Here is an 18,283-nt window from a genome sequence, read left to right on the forward strand (position 1 = left end):
TAAAACTAAAAGTCAAAACTCTGTAAATACTATATACACACATTTAAGAAAATAAAGAAATTAAATAAAATTGACAAATGCATACAACGTTTCAATATTAAACATTTAAATGAAAACAAAAAAATAAGCTAAAAACTGTTCAAAATATTAATAATATTAATGCTTCTAACATAACACTAAGCCAAACACCAAAAAACAACTACATGTGTATGTACAGCCACACACATGTACATATACATACATATAAAAATAAATTCAATATATATATTATTTCATTTCCATATAGTATGAAGTACTAAAATAACTAAAATTAAATAAAACTAAAACTGAATAAACAACCTATACGGACATCATCACTGAGCCAAGCACACGTGTTTTAAAACAACAACAACAACTTACTTACACATAGTAAGAAATGATTATAAAACTGAAGTGAAACAAGTTGTAGGAAAGAGGAAAAATAAAAAGCTATGCTTGTATCCTTTACCGGTCCATACCAGGTAGGCTACCAAGCAAGTTTGCTACATTAGAAATGTCATACATATGGAGCAGATTATGTGATGAAACTCTCAAAATGTATTAGCTGACAAATTTTCCACTATGGTAAACGTGCTTTAGGGTCATAATGGAGTATTGTGCAAGGAATCGTGCAAAAATAAGTCTTTATTTTTATCAAAAACCTACTGCTATAATCATAATTTGTGTGTGAAGGAAAAAAGTTGTTGGTGTTTTACTGCCAATAGTGTTCATTTTAGCTGGAAACTGCAGAAAAGCATGTATTATTTATGTATAGATGTATTTTTGGAGTTTTGCAGAAATGTAGATAGAGTTTTTTTGGGTCTGTTAGGATATAATGATGTTTTAAGGTCATTTTTAATCCTTTTTAGAGCATAACAGCCTTTGTTATTTTTTAAAATCATGTTATGTTCTACAAGAGAGAATGCCATACATGTTTGAAACAGCATGAGAGTGAGTAAATGATGACTGAATTGTTGGTTATGGATGAGCTACTGTGAAATGTATTAGTTACACATTTATTTAATCAATAAAATAACCTTTATATATTTCCTCTCATTACCATCTGTCTGACATAAACAGCAGCTTATATTTATTTTTGTTAGTGCATCGTTGGATCAGTGCAGATCTGTCAGAGTTATTTTCTTGATGAATAAAGCTTCGCAAGCAGTCGTGCTATCACTCTCTCCACTTATTTAGACCTGGACTTACTGTCACTCATTAAGCTGAAGATTTCAGCCTGCTCCTTCTGCATTTCCATATCAATGTGATAGTGGTGGAGGCATACTGGCTTCTGCACAAAGGAAATGGGAAGGTGCAGCATGACACATCTTGGGAGACTGGAGATGTGCTAAATTAGGGCTCAGTGCTGGTAAAAGAGACTGTTGAGTCGGTGCATGTGTAGCATCTGGAGCAGTGTGGACCCAACGCAAGTTCTGACCACAATGAACAACTGATATTAACCCTATAAAGCATTATAGTGAAGTGAAGTGACATACTGCCAAGTATGGTGACCCATACTCGGAATTCGTGCTCTGCATTTAACCCATCCAACGTGCACACACACAGCAGTGAACACACACACACACCGTGAACACACACCCGGAGCAGTGGGCAGCCATTTATGCTGCGGCGCCCGGGGAGCAGTTGGGGGTTCGGTGCCTTGCTCAAGGGCACCTCAGTCGTGGTATTGAGGGTGGAGAGAGCGCTGGACATTCACTCCCCCCACCTACAATCCCTGACTTGAACTCGAACCCGCAACCTTTGGATTACGAGTCCGACTCTCTAACCATTAGGCCACGACTTCCCACAATATAGGGGATATACGGGGATAGGGGATATACGCAAGGATATACGCATTATAGGGGATATACGCAAATTTCTAAGGGCTCTAAATGATCAACGTGATCAGAATGTTGGTGAAAAACCTGTTGAACACAGTCTACTACATGCATTCTGTTATCTGAATAGTTTATACTTTTTTAGCAAATAAAAACGACCCCCCCCCCCCCCCCACACCCCAGTGTCTCTTTTCTGATTTTAATAAAACAAAAATTAGAGTAACTTTTATATTGTTATTAATATTTCAAGATGAACACTTATTGAACTGACTTTATTGAATAAAGAATTTCATAATGCATTGTCTTGTTTTGTATGTATAATGTTTTTTAAACACTTATTCATGAGGCGTTAGTACAACTGATCTATAAGAGAGCTCATTACATTTATATACTGGATGATACTTTTTCCTATCAAATGACGTTAGACAATCATAATAGTGGCGTTTTACTGGCACCACCCCCTAAAAATGGATAATATCGATAGAGGGTCAGAATGAGGGTTGAAAATAATAATGAGGGTTTGTTTTGTTAACATAAAAGACCTCAAGGAATGCAAGTTATTGCAATAATTCAAAAAAAGTCATGACGGTATAAAAGATGCGATTCTCGTCAACCAATCAACATCACGAGAGAGGGAGACCATTTTTTTTATTATGCAATTATGTACATATTTATACAAACATATACATCTCACAACAGTAATAGAAAAAAAATGAAAAAGGGTATACAGAGAAAGAAAAGAAAAAAAAAAGATCTTTGTCAGGGAAAAAATAAGGACGTGTTTTTTTGACGTGTTCTAAATTCTCTGTGTGGAGTAACGCATCAAGCCAGATCACTAATATTAGCGTACGTAACGAAGCTGTTTATGATTTTTTGCAAGAAAATGAATGAATTCTGGACTACTATTTAATAAAATAAAAACAAAATACTGAAATGTTTTCAAATTAACTTACAGTAAGTTCACTTAAAGGTGATATCGTGATAAAATACTAGATAACTAACTAAAATACTAATAACGTGATTTAATGTTATTTTTTAATGATTAAATAAATGTTATTTTAATATTTTATGTAGTACATGATGATGGGGACATTAAAGCTACTGCATGAGAAGAATCTCAAGCTAGTTCTGCAGCTGCGCAACGCCTCGCGCTGCTTGAATGTTTGCTGTTCAGTGCGCGCTCAGCTCGAGACATATGCAGCTCATGTCTCGAGTCTAAATAAAGCGCGTTTAGTCGCTTCTTCTTCTCTCTCTCCCTCCCTCTCTGTCTCTCTCTGTCCATCACTGAATGGGTTTCAGTGAGAGTAACGCTTCTCATTCCGTCTGAAGAGCGCCTGCATCAGTGTTTATATCCGCGTCCTCAGCATGACTTCAGCCGAGTCCAGCGCGCCGGGAAAAGCGTCTCAACAAGACCAGGTAGCGACATTAAAGTCAGAAAGCTCTTCTTTTTTACTTCATCAATCATGTGTGTGGAGTATCAAACCTGAGGAGAGAATCGTGCTTTTGCTCTCACTGTCAGTTCTGGGCGCGTGTTGACTTGTCTTGAGCTCGTTTGGACAGTTAACTGTCCCTAAATCGCAGAACTGCACGTTTAATGAACATTGATTAGATTTTATATTGCACCACATTATTTTAGTTGTTGTCGTGCCACTTTAATACAAAAGACACAGCATAGTAGTTAGTTACAGTATGGTAGTTATTGGCGTGATGAAATGAGCTTTAATAAATTATATATCCAAAAGAATACTGTTATTTTAAATTTAATTTTTTCACAATATTACTGTTTTTACTGTATGTTTGATTAAATAAATGCTGCCTTTATCAAGTCACCTTTATTGTTTCAAAGCAGTTTTACAGTTATAAACAAGAAAAGTGATTTAATGATTCAGACAAAATTCAGTTAAAAAAAAAATTTTTTTTTTGGTGTTTTTTTTTTGCTATCAGTATCATTTTACCACTCATCTTTCATATACAGGATTCTTCATGTGGCTTTCATACACTATAAAATATCCTATGCTGAATTTCTATCAAAAACTCACAGGTGTTGAAAATTGGTGTCAGATTTTGGTGGCTGGTGGCCGCTGTATTGCATTAATGCATACAGGATTGCATTTTGCTAAGTGTAAATGTTAAAGTTTATAATAGTTTGATTCCTTAACATACTTTGAAAAAGTAACACCCCTTCCATAAGCAGTTTTCTGCATTTCACTTCTGCTCTATAGCTGCTTGATGCTTGAAACTGGCTGCAAGAACAGTATTCTTGAATTCTATGAAGGAAATTTGATGCCATAAAGATTTGCAATGCGCAGGGTAAGATTTGTGAAAGTGTACCATAAGACTGTAAGTGTAAATTAAATTTGCATGTCAAGAGAAGCTTTGTAAAGGTGTAAATCGCGTTTCAAGCGTGAGAAAAAAATATTTGCAGCATTTTACTGTTACTCATAAGTGTAATTCATGTATTGTGAAACTGCAGCTTCATGCTAGCGCAAAATATGATCTGCATTCTTATAACTTCCATTTTTCCGTGCTTACAGTTTTGGCCAAAATACGGTCAAAAGCACTGCAAGCCTGTGAACAGTAATTTGCAAGCGAAAACAACAGTTTAAAGAACTGCAAAACAGACTGACTGCGTAGAACCAATCTGTATGTGTAAAAAACAGACTGTCAAATGTCTAAATGACTTGTTATGTATGTAGGGCAAAAAGGTCCCGAAATAATCTGATATGTACAGCTCCGTCTTAATTTGATCTGCGCTCACAGTTTTGGCACGATTGTGAGGGGGAGGGCGGGTCCACCTTCTTTTTGTAGCCAATCAAATGAGGCTCTCGCTGACTCTCCATTTACTCTAATCTGATTGGTTCAAAGAAACACATCATTCACCAAGACATTTATCTTCATTTAGTTCGGGAACGTTCTCCATACTTTTAACTTACACATACAGTAAAAATAAATAAATAAATACAAACTTAAATTAAAACATGATCTTTTAAAAGTTGTGTACCATTAGGCTATGTGTTCATACTGAATTTCGAGCTGTGTAGTATCCTTCCCCTCCTAAACAGGCTATATTTAGTTTATTGTAATATTATATTGTAATTTTGATGATAATTAATGAAGGCCTAGTATCTGCACTAGCCTAATACATGCATAATTTCACTTGTCTACTGATCAGGGATGGTTTAATTTTTTTAACAAAAATTAACAGAAGCAACAGTAATATTTTTTTTCTTTAACATGTTGTAATTTAAGGCGACTTTACAAAATATTACTAAAATATTTATTAAATATTTATCTCTAACTAATTCACCATTTATCATCTGTAATACTATTGTGTAACCACTAGATGACTGTTTAGGGTGTGTGGCCTAGTATGGTGACCCATACTCAGAATTCGTGCTCTGCATTTAACCCATCCAAGTGTACACACAGCAGTGAACACACACAGCAGTGAACACACACAGTAGTGAACACACACCCGGAGCAGTGGGCAGCCATTGCTGCGGCGCCCGGGGAGCAGTTGGGGGTTCGGTGCCTTGCTCAAGGGTCTCACCTCAGTCGTGGTATTGAGGGTGGAGAGAGTGTTGGTTATTCACTCCCCCACCTACAATCCCTGCCAGACCTGATACTTGAACACACAATCTTCAGGTTACAAGTCCAACTCTCTCTCCATTAGGCCACGACTGCCCCTTTAGCTCTCTATATATAAACACATAAACATGGCTGTGTGGCTGGGAACTTTGGATTCCCACATGATTAGTTACTTGAATTTGGATATATATTTAGACATGATTAAATACATATTTATCAAAGTTTTTGCATTAGTCAAATCTGGACACAAAGAAAGCATTTTGTTACTCATTCTTGCTTCATATAATAGCTTAATCAGTCACATGAAAGTAATCCGAATCAATACTGAAATTTCAATATATACAATTAAGTGTTAAAAGCCATAAACAGAGACATGGTTTGACAAATTCAGATTTAAGTAGCTTTATTGGCATAGCAAAAGGTTTTACAAAGTGTAGCACTCTGATGCCATAGTGTTGAGTATTGTTGCATAACATCATTTTAATGATAAAGTTTAACATCAGTGGTGTAAACAGATTATGAAATTTCAATGTAAAGCAAAACCAAACCAAATAATGTTAACACCAGTTCGTAATTCAGTATGAACACATGGGAGTCTAGCCTAACGGAACACGACTTATAAACCATCATGTTTTAATTAAGTTGGTATTTATTTATTTATTTTTACTGTATGTGTAAGATAAAAGTATGGAGAACGTTCCTGAACTAAATGAAGGTAAATGTCTTGGCGAATGATGTGTTAAACCGTGCCAAAAGGAAAAATGGAAGTCATAAGAATGCAGATCATATTTATTTTGCGCTAGCATGAAGCTGCAGTTTCACAATACATGAATTACACTTATGAGTAACAGTAAAATGCTGCAAATCATTTTTTTCTCACGCTTGAAACGCGAGAAAAAAGTCTTATGGTACACTTTCACAAATCTTACCCTGCGCATTGCAAATCTTTATGGCATCAAATTACCTTCATAGAATTGTTTTTGGTGTTCCTCAAGTCACTTTAGATAAAAGTGTCTGCTTAATTACACAACATTATTAAATGTAAACATACAATGAAAAGTTAATCAAAACTGGCTTTTAATAGTGGAAAAAAACAAAACAGTGCAGCGTGTCCCAAACACAAAACAATATAAGGATATCACACTACACTAAGATTAACCAAACCACATAAAATGTAAAATAAAACTTTACACTGAAAAAATGTTCATCTAAAATGTTAGCACGTAAGTTAACTTGTTCAAGTAAAAAAATATTATTCAGTATTGCTTAATTATAACCTAAGTGCATTTATACCAACAAAATTAAATGGGTTATATCAAGTGTTATTAAATGTGTTAAACTGCAGGTTATCACTTTTTACAGTTTACATAACTGATAGAATATAATGTACAAAGAAGCTTAACTATTTATAATGCAATAAAATTAGATTTTTTTTTTTTTACCTAGACTATAACAATATAACAATATTTTACTGTATTGTTCTGTTGAATATAATATAGATTTGCACCATAAACTATACGGTAATTCACGCTTTTTATTTACAAAATAAATATGTTGTAGTATATTGTACAGTAAAATTACATTTAATTACCTGTCATACATTTACATTGTTTACTTTACATTGTTTTTACAATAATATGTATATATTCATATATGTTGTAAAAAATATAAAAATATTTTATGTATGTATTGTAATTTAATTTAATGAATTAATGTATTTATTTATTTATTTACCTATTTATTTATTTATTTATTTTACTGTATAACTTGATATAATCTACAGGTTGCATTTATATGATATTGTTTTTTTTTTTTTTTGTGTCATATGATGGGTACCATTTATGGCTCTGGACTGCCTGAATATTTTATAGAGAATATTCACATATCTCATATATTTCCATGACTTTAGATAAATGTGCACCTCAGGTGACAGTCACAACCTACACACAACAGATGGCCAGAGTAAACACCACTCTTTATTTCCCCGATCCGCATATTGGGTCACCAGAGGCAAAGCACTGAAACCTGCGTTTCTCATCGTTCAAATCAATTAAGCCAAACTGCTGCATCTGTTGTGCTCTGATTACTTCCATGCTATTCATTAATCACACAATCACCTGACCTTGTTACATTGTTCTGCTAACATGACCCATCAAGCATGTGCTACTCTTGAGTCATTTAACTGAGGTCTACTGCGATTTTTAGAATATTGAGGATTTTTTCCTAATAAAATGAAGCCTCACGAAGAAATGGAGATATTTAAAGAGCGAATTCTTATTCACTCTCTCAAGCTGCTTTTCGCACTTCAGCCCTAAGTAGGGCTCTCTGATGATAATGATTAGGGTTTAAGCAATGGAAGAATTGCTTGTCCTAGAATAGCTGGCTTTGATTCTGCTGAAAGGAGGGGCTATATTTGGAGTGGTGGTGGCGATAAAGTGGGTCTGATAGACAGGATTAATTGGGAATTGCATTTGATGTTCGGAGCCCGGATGAAAAAGAACATCCCCCATGAAGTACAATTATGAGCAATCAGTTCAGGCTCAGCACTGACAGACGGGAGCATGTATTCCCGTCCACCTGCCCTTCAAAGAGCGCCTGTCTGTCTGTCTGCGCAATAACAGCGGCGTGTTGGGAACAGCTCAGCTTTGGCAGGTCTTTGGATCGGGTTTATTGCCTTCATAATGCTATACGATGATGACATTCTAATCGAAGAACTTGCACTCTGCTTAATTCTTAAATGTGATCAAGGAGATTTAATAGAGCTGCAATATAGTTCATATTCAGGCTGTACGCTTTCCAGGTGGATCTTATTTAAAGTTGTCTCCTTAATAACTTGTGCATTTTTGCACTTAGATAAAAGCACTTGTGACTTACACGTCAAGATGTGGGTTTACTGTGTGTTTAACCTTGCTTTCTAGGAGTTGTGTGGGAATTGCTGTGATATTAGATGTCTGTACTTTGCATATCTGCCCTTCTTTCTCATATCTAGAGGTGATGGATTTTAATATCTCTCAGAGATGTCATATAATAAGTGTGACTCTATTACTCTTCAGTCCTTTCTCTTTCTTTCTCATGCTGGTGAACCTTACAAAAAAACATTTTACATTTAACACCAAAATCAACAGGGAAATAAATATAATAATATTTCCATCATTTTCTTTGCCTTTTTTTATTTATTTATTCATTTATTTTTTTTTCAGTGGTGGTCAAATTCTTATTTTGTAGCTTTGTATTACATATCATTAAAATAATGTAATATACAATGGTCAATCAGCTTCAGTTAAAGACAGAATAATTAATACTAAGTTGTGTAAATTATTTTACATCACTGAGATTTTTGGCATTACAGTAATATTTATTTAATATTATTAGGAATACTAGCAATACTTAGTAATATTTGTTAGTAATATTTACCAGCTATTTATTTAGGAAGAAAACGTGCTTAACTGTTACAAAATAATAACTCTTGATGATCTTAAATATTCTTCATTTCTTTAAATAAAATATAATTTCTTTCTTTTAAATTTTTTTCACACACCTGCACAGCCTTTCCATATCATCTGACTGCTATTTCAGCTTCATAATAACATTTTGACATGGTTTTTGCATATCCTGTGGAAAATGTGAGTGGTGTTTCCTAATGGGAAATCACTAACACAATACTAGGATGCTGTGAGTAGTTGCAGTTGCTAAGTCATTTAAAATGGTTTTTGTCTTGTTTATGCCAAGGTGGGTCTGTGTGGTTGCTAGAGTTTTTTTGGGTGCTTGCTTATTGGCCTAATTCAAAAGAGCCCACTGGTTCCTATAGTAGATATGGCTCAGGTCTGTCCTGTGTGATGTATTTAGATTTTTTATTTTTTATCTACTAGATGAAAATCTTTGAAACTAGCACACCTCTGCACAACAGGATTTGAAGTGTCATTCATATCCACATCATATTGTGCATATCACTATGATCAATGGTAATAGTCACAGTAGCCTTATTTCCAATTAAGCTATTTTTCTACCTCCCTCCATCACCTCTGAGACAAATCACAACATGTCTTCACTAATACTGTTTCTGTTGCCGCAGGATGTAAATCATGGTTTTAGAAATGTGGTCAGTTCCTTTCTCTGCAATGTAACAGATTGCTTCATGACTCATATTGCTCCACATCATAATTTCAGATCTGTTATGTAGCATTTTTGTAACAATTCTGTGTTGATTTTTTTTTTTTTTTAATTATTGCAGTGAGAAAATTATGGTTGGTTTAGTAAAGGCTAGTAAGTATATCTAATTTGTTAAAACTAATAAAATGTATTGAGCATAACGGAAGTATCTTTTGCTTTTTAGTACCATATACAGTATATTTGATCAATAAAACAGTAGAAACTGTAAAATTGTCAAATATTATTACAATTCCAAATTCTGATTTTAAAATGTAATTTATTTCTGTGATCAAAGCTGAATTTTCATCATCATTACTCCAGTCTTCAGTGTCACATGATCTTCAGAAATCATTCTAATATGCTGATTTGCTGCTCAAGAAACATTTCTGGTTATTACCAGTGTTAAAAACAGTTGTGCTGCTTCATATTGATCAAAAATAAGTCATTTTTTCATTTTTTCAGGTTTGTATGATGAATAGAAAGTTTAAAAAAAAATAACATGACATGTATTTGTTGTCACTTTTGATTAATTTAATACATCTTCGCTGAATAGAAATATATTTCATCTCCAAAAAAAGCTTATTGACCCTAAACCTTTTAACAGTCTACTTGCTGTTTTATATTATTATTTTTTGCAGAACTGTTTTAATCAGTCATCTTGATTGAGATGATTATAATGGGCCTGTTAAGGATCTCTTTTATGCATCATTTAGCTGTTGATGTTGATGTGCCAATCAACACCTCCTGTCTATTTCACAGTTGTAAAGTGCCCCTCACACACAGATGGCACTAAGTGCTTTCCTCCACAAATGCTGTTGCTGTCAGGATTGGCACGATGGAAGATAAAAAATTATCACGTTATTGCAGGCTAAATATATGGTGTTGTCAGAGAAGAGCGCTGGAGATATTGTTTCAGATGCCTCGTGCATCTTCACTCGCTGATGTTTTTATAATAAAATGGAGTGCTTGCTGTCAGAATGGAGAAACCAATTATTATCAACAGCCAAAGCATTTATAAATTGATGGGAAAGTGATATCCCATTATGACGTAACAATATGTCACTTGATGACCTCTGGGAAATGAAGTGAAACATGCCTGGCCGGTGTTATGACAGAGATCGGCCGATGATTTCTGCATTCACATGAACAAATAAGAGCGCTCAGACGTTTCGCTCGGTGATGAAGGTGCCTGTTCTAGTTGGAAGCTGTGTGTATGAGGAAACTGTGCCGCTTTATGTGTGAGTGCTGTAACAGTGGCTTTCATTCCTCCTCCATCATTTCCTATTTTTCCTTTTGTAGTTTCCTAGTTTGCCCATTAGGTGTAACAAATGAGAGGCGCTTCGTTCAGCGTCGCCTTCGGTCTCCTCTCGCTCAGAGTTCCACCTTTTAGCTTTCCCAGCTTCTCTAATGGCTTCTTTGGGCTGAAACTAATGAAGACGTCTGCTTCAGTGTCACTTTTCATGAAGTAATTCAATGTTATCCCTGATCATGGCTTGTTTTTCTTTTTCTTTTTCTTTTCCAGTTTTGCAAAAGTTTTTCTGCATAAAGTTTGGCCTATTTTGTCGCTCATTCTGCCCAAGTTTGGCTGGAATAAAATCCTTGACTGACATATAAATGACCAATTACTGTTCATTTTGTTAATATCTGATGTTTATGGGTGATAAAACTCCATAATTACAACTAGTTTGACAAAATGCTACAATGTTTGGGTTCAATATGAGGTGCTAATTATATTTCTTTTCCCAAAATATATTTATTGATGTTTTGTGCAGATACAGCATCTTATATACACAAATTTGTAATTCACAGTTCTGCTTTACATCCCACATCCAATCCCTCGTCTCTTCCACCCCTAACATCCCAAAAATACAACACAAACAAGTAAAAGTAACAATACTGTAAGTGTAGTTTATAAATGATACAGTAAATGTACAAAGAAACAAAGAAACAAAAAAACTCTTCTGCATCTTCAAGTGATAGATCAATAGTATTAATATAATTCAACAAAGGTTTCCATGTTTTGTAAAAGGTTTTTAAAGACCCTTTTAATGAAAAAACAATTTTTTCCAGCTTTAAACAAAAAATAATTTATTTTATCCATCTATCATAAGAAGGAGGAGATGCATGTTTCCACTTCAGGAGAATAAGCCTCCTGTTGAAAGCAACAACGTCTTGTGTTGTTGAAGGCAAATTTGGCTCAAAAGGAATTCCGAACAAATCCGTAATGGGTTTGGAGCTAATATGTTAAGGTTTTTTCAAAAGTATCAAATATTTTAGACCAAAACTCTGTCAATCTTGGACAAGACCAGAACATATGTATGTGATTTGCTGGAGATTGTCGGCACCTGTTGTAAGCGTTACTTCTATCTGGGTATATTTTAGCCAATCTGGTGTTAGTGTAGTGTGCTCTGTGAAGAATCTTGCTTTGTGTCGGGCACATATAGATGAAGAGTGTACTAAATCAAGTATATAGTCCCACTCTATTTCGCTGATAGTGATCCCCAGCTCTTGTTTCCAAATATGGAATATTCTTGGGTGATTCAGAGGGGTCAGAATTGAAAGAATCTAGTGATTCATAAATGACAGAGATTAGCCCTCTTCTGTCTGGGTTAAGAGATAGAATGGTGTCCATTTTTGAATCAGACGGACAGAAACTGAGGAAACTGATTTTGTACAAAATGTCTGATCTGAAAGAAGCTAAAAAGATGGGTTTTGGGAAGACTAAACTTTTCTGACAATTCTGAAAATGATAAGAATATACCTTTATCATACAAGTCCTTGATGGTACTAAGACCCCTAGAAGACCAATCACGAAAAACTGAATCAGAACATGATGGTAGAAAAGATAAATTGTTTAATTGTGCAAGAGTTGATGGACTGATTAACCCAAAGTGTTTTCTGAAATTAACCCATATCTTAAGAGTATTAGTCACTACTAAACTGTCTGAGACATTTTTACTATTTATAGGAAGCTGAGAGCAAATCACTGAACGAAGGAATATTTTTGAGGATGACAATTCTATTTGGGCCCAGATTGGATATTCAGGAACTCTTGAAGTGTTAGTCCAATACAAAAGCTTATTAATATTACAGGCCCAGTAATACTGTTGAAAATTTGGTAAGGCAAGGCCCCCCTTCGACTAGTTCGAGAAACTTTCTTCTTATCCGTGCATATTTGCCGCCCCACAAAAAAATAATTAGTTGTCTGATTCAAAGTTACAAAAAAAAGACTTATAAATAGGTATATGCTGGAAGAGATATATGAATTTTGGCAAAATTGACATTTTAACCAAATTAATACGGCCAATTAGTAATATTGGATGAAAGGACCATCTCTGTATATCTTCCTTATAAGCATCTAGTAGAGAAATAACATGTTTTCTAAAAATAACTGTGACTGATTTAGTGATGAATACACCTAAATATATAAATCCATCCTGAGTCCGCTTTTAGACAGCGTCTCATCTGCTAGATTGATTGGGAACAGCTCACTCTTTTGAAGATTTAATCTGTAGCCAGAAAATTTGCCAAACAAATAACAAATTTGGAGGATTGGTGGTAACGACGAAGTAGGGTTAGTTATATATAAAAGAAGATCATCTGCATAGAGGGACAGTTTATAAGAGGTTCCAAACCGAGTAATGCCTTCAAACTTTTCCTCACTTCGCAGCCAAATGGCCAATGGTTCTATAGCCAATGCAAATAACAGAGGCGAAAGGGGGCAACCTTGGCGTGTACCTCGGCGCAGGGGAAAGGTTTTAGAATGTGTTGCATTGGTGTGCACAGATGCAACAGGGGAGGAGTATAATAATCAAATCCATGCTTATAAAATTTGAGTTGAAACCAAATTTATTTAAAAACAAAAACAAATAACCCCATTCAACTCTGTCAAATGCCTTCTCGGCATCTAGGGACAATATAACCTCAGCAGTATCAGAACTTGAAGAAAGGATAGTATTAAAGTGTCTTCTGGTATTATAAAAAGAGTGTCTACCAGTCATGAAGCCTGTTTGGTCAGGGGAAATAACAGCAGGCAACACTTGCTGAAGGCGAAGGGCAAGGATCTTAGATAGAATTTTTAAATCCACGTTTAACAAAGAAATTGGCGTGTAACTACTGCAGAGCAGTGGATCTTTATCTTTCTTTAGTAACAATGAAATGGATGCCTCAGACATGGTTGTTGGCCTCATTATATACTCTTTGTAGAACTGGGGTTAGAACAGAAGAGAAAAACATTTGATGGTAAAGCCATCAGGGCCAGGAGATTTACCATTTTGAAGGGAATGAATTGCCTTTTGTACTTCCGTAGTAGACACAGGCCTTCCCAAATCATTTGTGGAGGTGGAGCCATAATTTACGCAAGGGAATATTAATTGATCAAAGGGGTTTGGGCCACTCCATAATTTTGAGTCACATTCCGAGGAGTAAAGATCTGTGTAATATTTTGAAACAATCGAGTTAATTTCCTCTGGGTCAGAAACTATGTCACCCTTAGAAGATTTAATTTTGGGGATCAGTCTAGATGGCCGGGCAGTTCGAGATTGAAATGTAAGTGATTTGCCAGCTTTTTCACCAAATTTAAAAAAATGCTGCTTGGCACTCAATAGTTGCTTTTCAACTTTATGAGTTAGAAGTAAGTGAAGCTGAAGCCGTTTTTTAAATTGCGGATGAAGGGGTCAGAGAATATTGGAGAGCTTGTTTAGAAAGTTGGTCTGATATTTCTGCCATCCTGGAATTCTCAGATCTCCTTAACTGACAGACATATTAATTATATTTCTTAAAGGGAAAATTATCTGTTGTGTTTTGTTTGGATTTTGAAGCTTGACTGGTAATTTTGGTCTTTTGGAGTCATACTACTTTTAGAGACTAATATTATGGTGTTTTAGGTTTTGTTTGAATTTTGACTGGTAATTTTGGTCTATTCATCAATGGTTTCAGAAGACTTGGGGTCTCAATCAGCTCACTAGTTCTGTAGTCAGGGCATTGATCAGGCACTTGGCCATTTTAAGGGCAGTGCACTGTAACTTTTGTTGCCTGAAAAAACCTACAATGCACCACGAAAACCAGGAAACATTGATGTTCACTGTCCTCACTTACCAGAAATTGTCACATTTCTGAAGCGTGAAACATGAAAAGCATGCATGCGCCAACTCAATAAATTACATAAAATAATGACATGATAGAAGGTTTGAGAAGACAATTTTTTTTATTTATGTAAATATACACACATACTGTAAACACACACACACACACACACACACACGTAAATATATATATATATATATATGTACAGTATATATCTATTTACATTCATATATGATTTATATTATATATAAATATAGCCTAAATATTTTATATACTGTATAAATATCATTTTTTTCTTAAATATATACATGCATGTGTGTGTTTTTATATATACATAATAAATATATACCGTACACACATAAATGATGTAAACACGAATGGGCCTTTTTGGAAACTATTTTTTTGGAAACGATTAATCATGATTAATTGTTTGACAGCCCTAATTTCAGTTTAAACACACACATTGTTGGACAGATAGTGAACACATCTAGTTCTTCTTCTTTGATCTCTAGCCGGTGCTTGGTTTAGATTGTTTCCTCAGACCGTACGCTGCTGTGGGTGCTAATGATTGCCGGATTTCATTTACAAGACACTTCCATCCCTGGAGGTTCATGGCCATGGACCTAGCCTTATCGAGGTTGAGGCGTTAATTTCTCAAATCCTCTTCAACCTGTTTGAGCCATTTTTTTTATGCAGTTCGTTGGACTTTCCACTGGACAGGTTGATTTCACCAGAGGAGTTTGTATGGTAACCTGCTATCCGTCATTCTACATTTAACAGGGTGAACACATCTAGTTAGCACTTATAATAATTAATATTCGGCTGAAATGTTGTAAGGACAGATGAAACAGCAGCATAAAAGAGCATAAAATATCATATCAAAAAGATATGATTCCTGCCTGTTGTTAACTAATACCAGTAGTGACATTCTACAATGTTGTATGTTCATGTTGTATGTAGTCATGTAGCTGGAAATTGATTAATCACTGTCCCAATGCTTAGTGAGCCAGGGTCTTTACCAGTGCCCGGATTTGTGTACACAATATACTGATTCAAGAGCTCAGAGCCGATTGAGACGCACCCTTGGAGATATACTACTTTTAGAGACTACTTTTGCATTTTTGCTTGACTGGTAATTTTGGTCTATTCCTCAATGATTCTGTAAGACTTAAAATATGGTACATGAGTCATACTACGTGTGTGTGTGTGTGTGTGTGTGTGTTTTGTTGTTTCTGGAGCTTAACAGGTATGGTCTGCACTGTTGGTACTGTGTATATAAAAGAGCTGTTTTTATTCTCAATGAAAAAAATATGATTATGTAAGTAAATGATGACAGGATTTTCATTTTTGAACTGTCGCTTTAAAGCTAAATACGTGAGTTTGTTTTTGAGCATCTTAGTATGCCAGTCTCAATATGATTAGGAGATCTCCATGGAGATGACATGTTACATCTGAAACGCAGCTCAATGGTTTCTCGTGGATTGGAATGTGCTGTGACTTGATCACTGGTTATTAAAGATGTTGGAGAATCTCAGAGAATCTGACAATGAATACTGCTTCCTCAATTGCAGCAAATCAGTTTTAATTCAGGTTGTAGGCTACAAGAAACACATCTTGAACATCTTTCATGGTTAACATAATATAAACTAATTCCAGGTGAGCTAACGGATTAATGACGGACGTCAGAAAGCTTATATTGCTGCAAGCATATCTGTTTGTCTTCTGCCTGAAATAAAACAGTCAGCTGCTGCAAAGGTCATCCCGAAATCAATAACATTTCAATTACAAGCAAACAAGACTGTGGCATATTACGCCCTGCAGTAGATTTCTTGAGAGATCTCATTTTGATGCTTTCTCTGGGGTGTAAATATCAAAATATCAACCAAATGTCATTTATTTAAAATTTATTTTAAAGCACAAGAACACCTTTTGAGCAAAACGTTAAATGATGACACAATAGATCGCCTGTTCAAAATGAAGACCTCATGTGTTTGGATGTGTTGTGAAATGTTAGCGGATCATTTTCTTGTTCATATATAGTTCATGTATTGAACTACAGCTGTAATTACTCTGTTAGGACACCTGTATGAACTTCAGGATAAATGACTGCATACATCCACTTAAAATCACCAAAACACTAGCTGGTTTGACTGAAGTCACAGCAAAATTGTCCCAGAAAGATGAAGTTAGTTCTGAGAAAAGCTATATCATTTGTTTTGTGTTTAATACAAAGACATTCACACATTTTTGGTCTGAGTGTCTAAGCACTGTACTACTAGTTCCACTGTATATATTTAAATCTCTATATTTTGGACATTTCTCAAAATACAGACGACTTCTTGTTTCAGGAAAGGTTCATTTTTCAAGTAACTTAACCTGAAGGATACCACACTGGAACACAAAAACTCTTCCTAGTGACACTCAAGGTCAAATATCCATTTACAGCAATGTGAGGCTGTAATCCAAGAACAGAGAGCCAAGGATAAAAGAACAAGATAGAACATATCCACACCCCAGTGGTCACCACATACACCATTTTTCTATATACATACTTTTATAGTTGAATATTTATGATAGTTATGGAGTTTTCTAATATTATATAGTTTTATAGACTTATATAGATTTATTTAACATTAATGGCACTGATACTTGTTTGATTGAATATAAATATTGCTTATAATTAACTAGTTAAATAAAACTAAATTAGAATTTTTACTAATATTTGCATCAGTGTTTTTATTATTATATTTTCAGTGAATATATATATTTATACACACACACACTTCTCTATATTTTAGCTTTAGTTGTTTTAGTACATCAAGTTAAAGGGGTCATATGATGCTATTTTAAAGATCATTATTTTGCATATTTGGTGTAACCGAATATGTTGACATGCTTTAATGTATTTTTCAAATACTGTACATTATGTAGATCCTCTATGCCCCGCCTCTCTCAAACATGTCGTTTTTTACAAAGCCCCTCCTTCCAACAAGTGCAGTCTGCTCTGATTGGCCAACTGACCCAGTGCATTGTGATTGGCAGAACACCACAAGCACTCGTCGGAAATGTAACGCCCCTTACCATAATCGAGCTTCAGCTTTCAAGTTAGTTTTATCAGTTCAAGGCAAACCCGAAAGGGGAACAGAGTCGTGTGACCTATGGTTGCAAATTTCGTAAACTTTCCAGAAATTTTGGGAACTTTCTGGGATTTTTTGGAATCTTCCCGGGATTTCCACCACTTCGCAACCCTAAGCATGACAGACACGTGTGATGATGCTCGTATGTATTTGCAGTACACAAGCCACGGTTAAGAAGATTTCTGACAGGCTGTAACCTCCGCTGTGATGTGACCCTGTTCCCCTCACACAGACACAACATGTTACGCGCAAAGCTCCACATTTGAACAGTCAATAGCAAATACTTGAACTAATAACAAAACATACTTACAGTCGCTGATTCAGAAGCGCCAGATTGTCATAGCAAAGTCCGAATTGACCCATTTTTTATTTAGAAATAGCCATAAAATGCGTTACACAAATTCAAACATTTGGGTTGTGCTGTTGTGTTGTGAACAAATCTTAACCAATGATTTCTAATTGCATCTA

The 18,283-nt window shown here is 35.1% G+C and overlaps 1 protein-coding gene across 1 annotated transcript in view; it reads left to right on the plus strand.

Moving 5' to 3' along the window:
• Positions 1-18,283, plus strand: part of LOC306881608 (A-type potassium channel modulatory protein DPP6-like) — a gene marked incomplete at both ends in the record, with an annotated part of 90,009 nt that overhangs the window by 49,588 nt on the left and 22,138 nt on the right. The window lies entirely within an intron of this gene.

Source organism: Barbus barbus (genome assembly GCF_936440315.1).
Source record: "Barbus barbus genome assembly, chromosome: 15".
NCBI classification, from domain to species: Eukaryota; Metazoa; Chordata; class Actinopteri; order Cypriniformes; family Cyprinidae; genus Barbus; species Barbus barbus.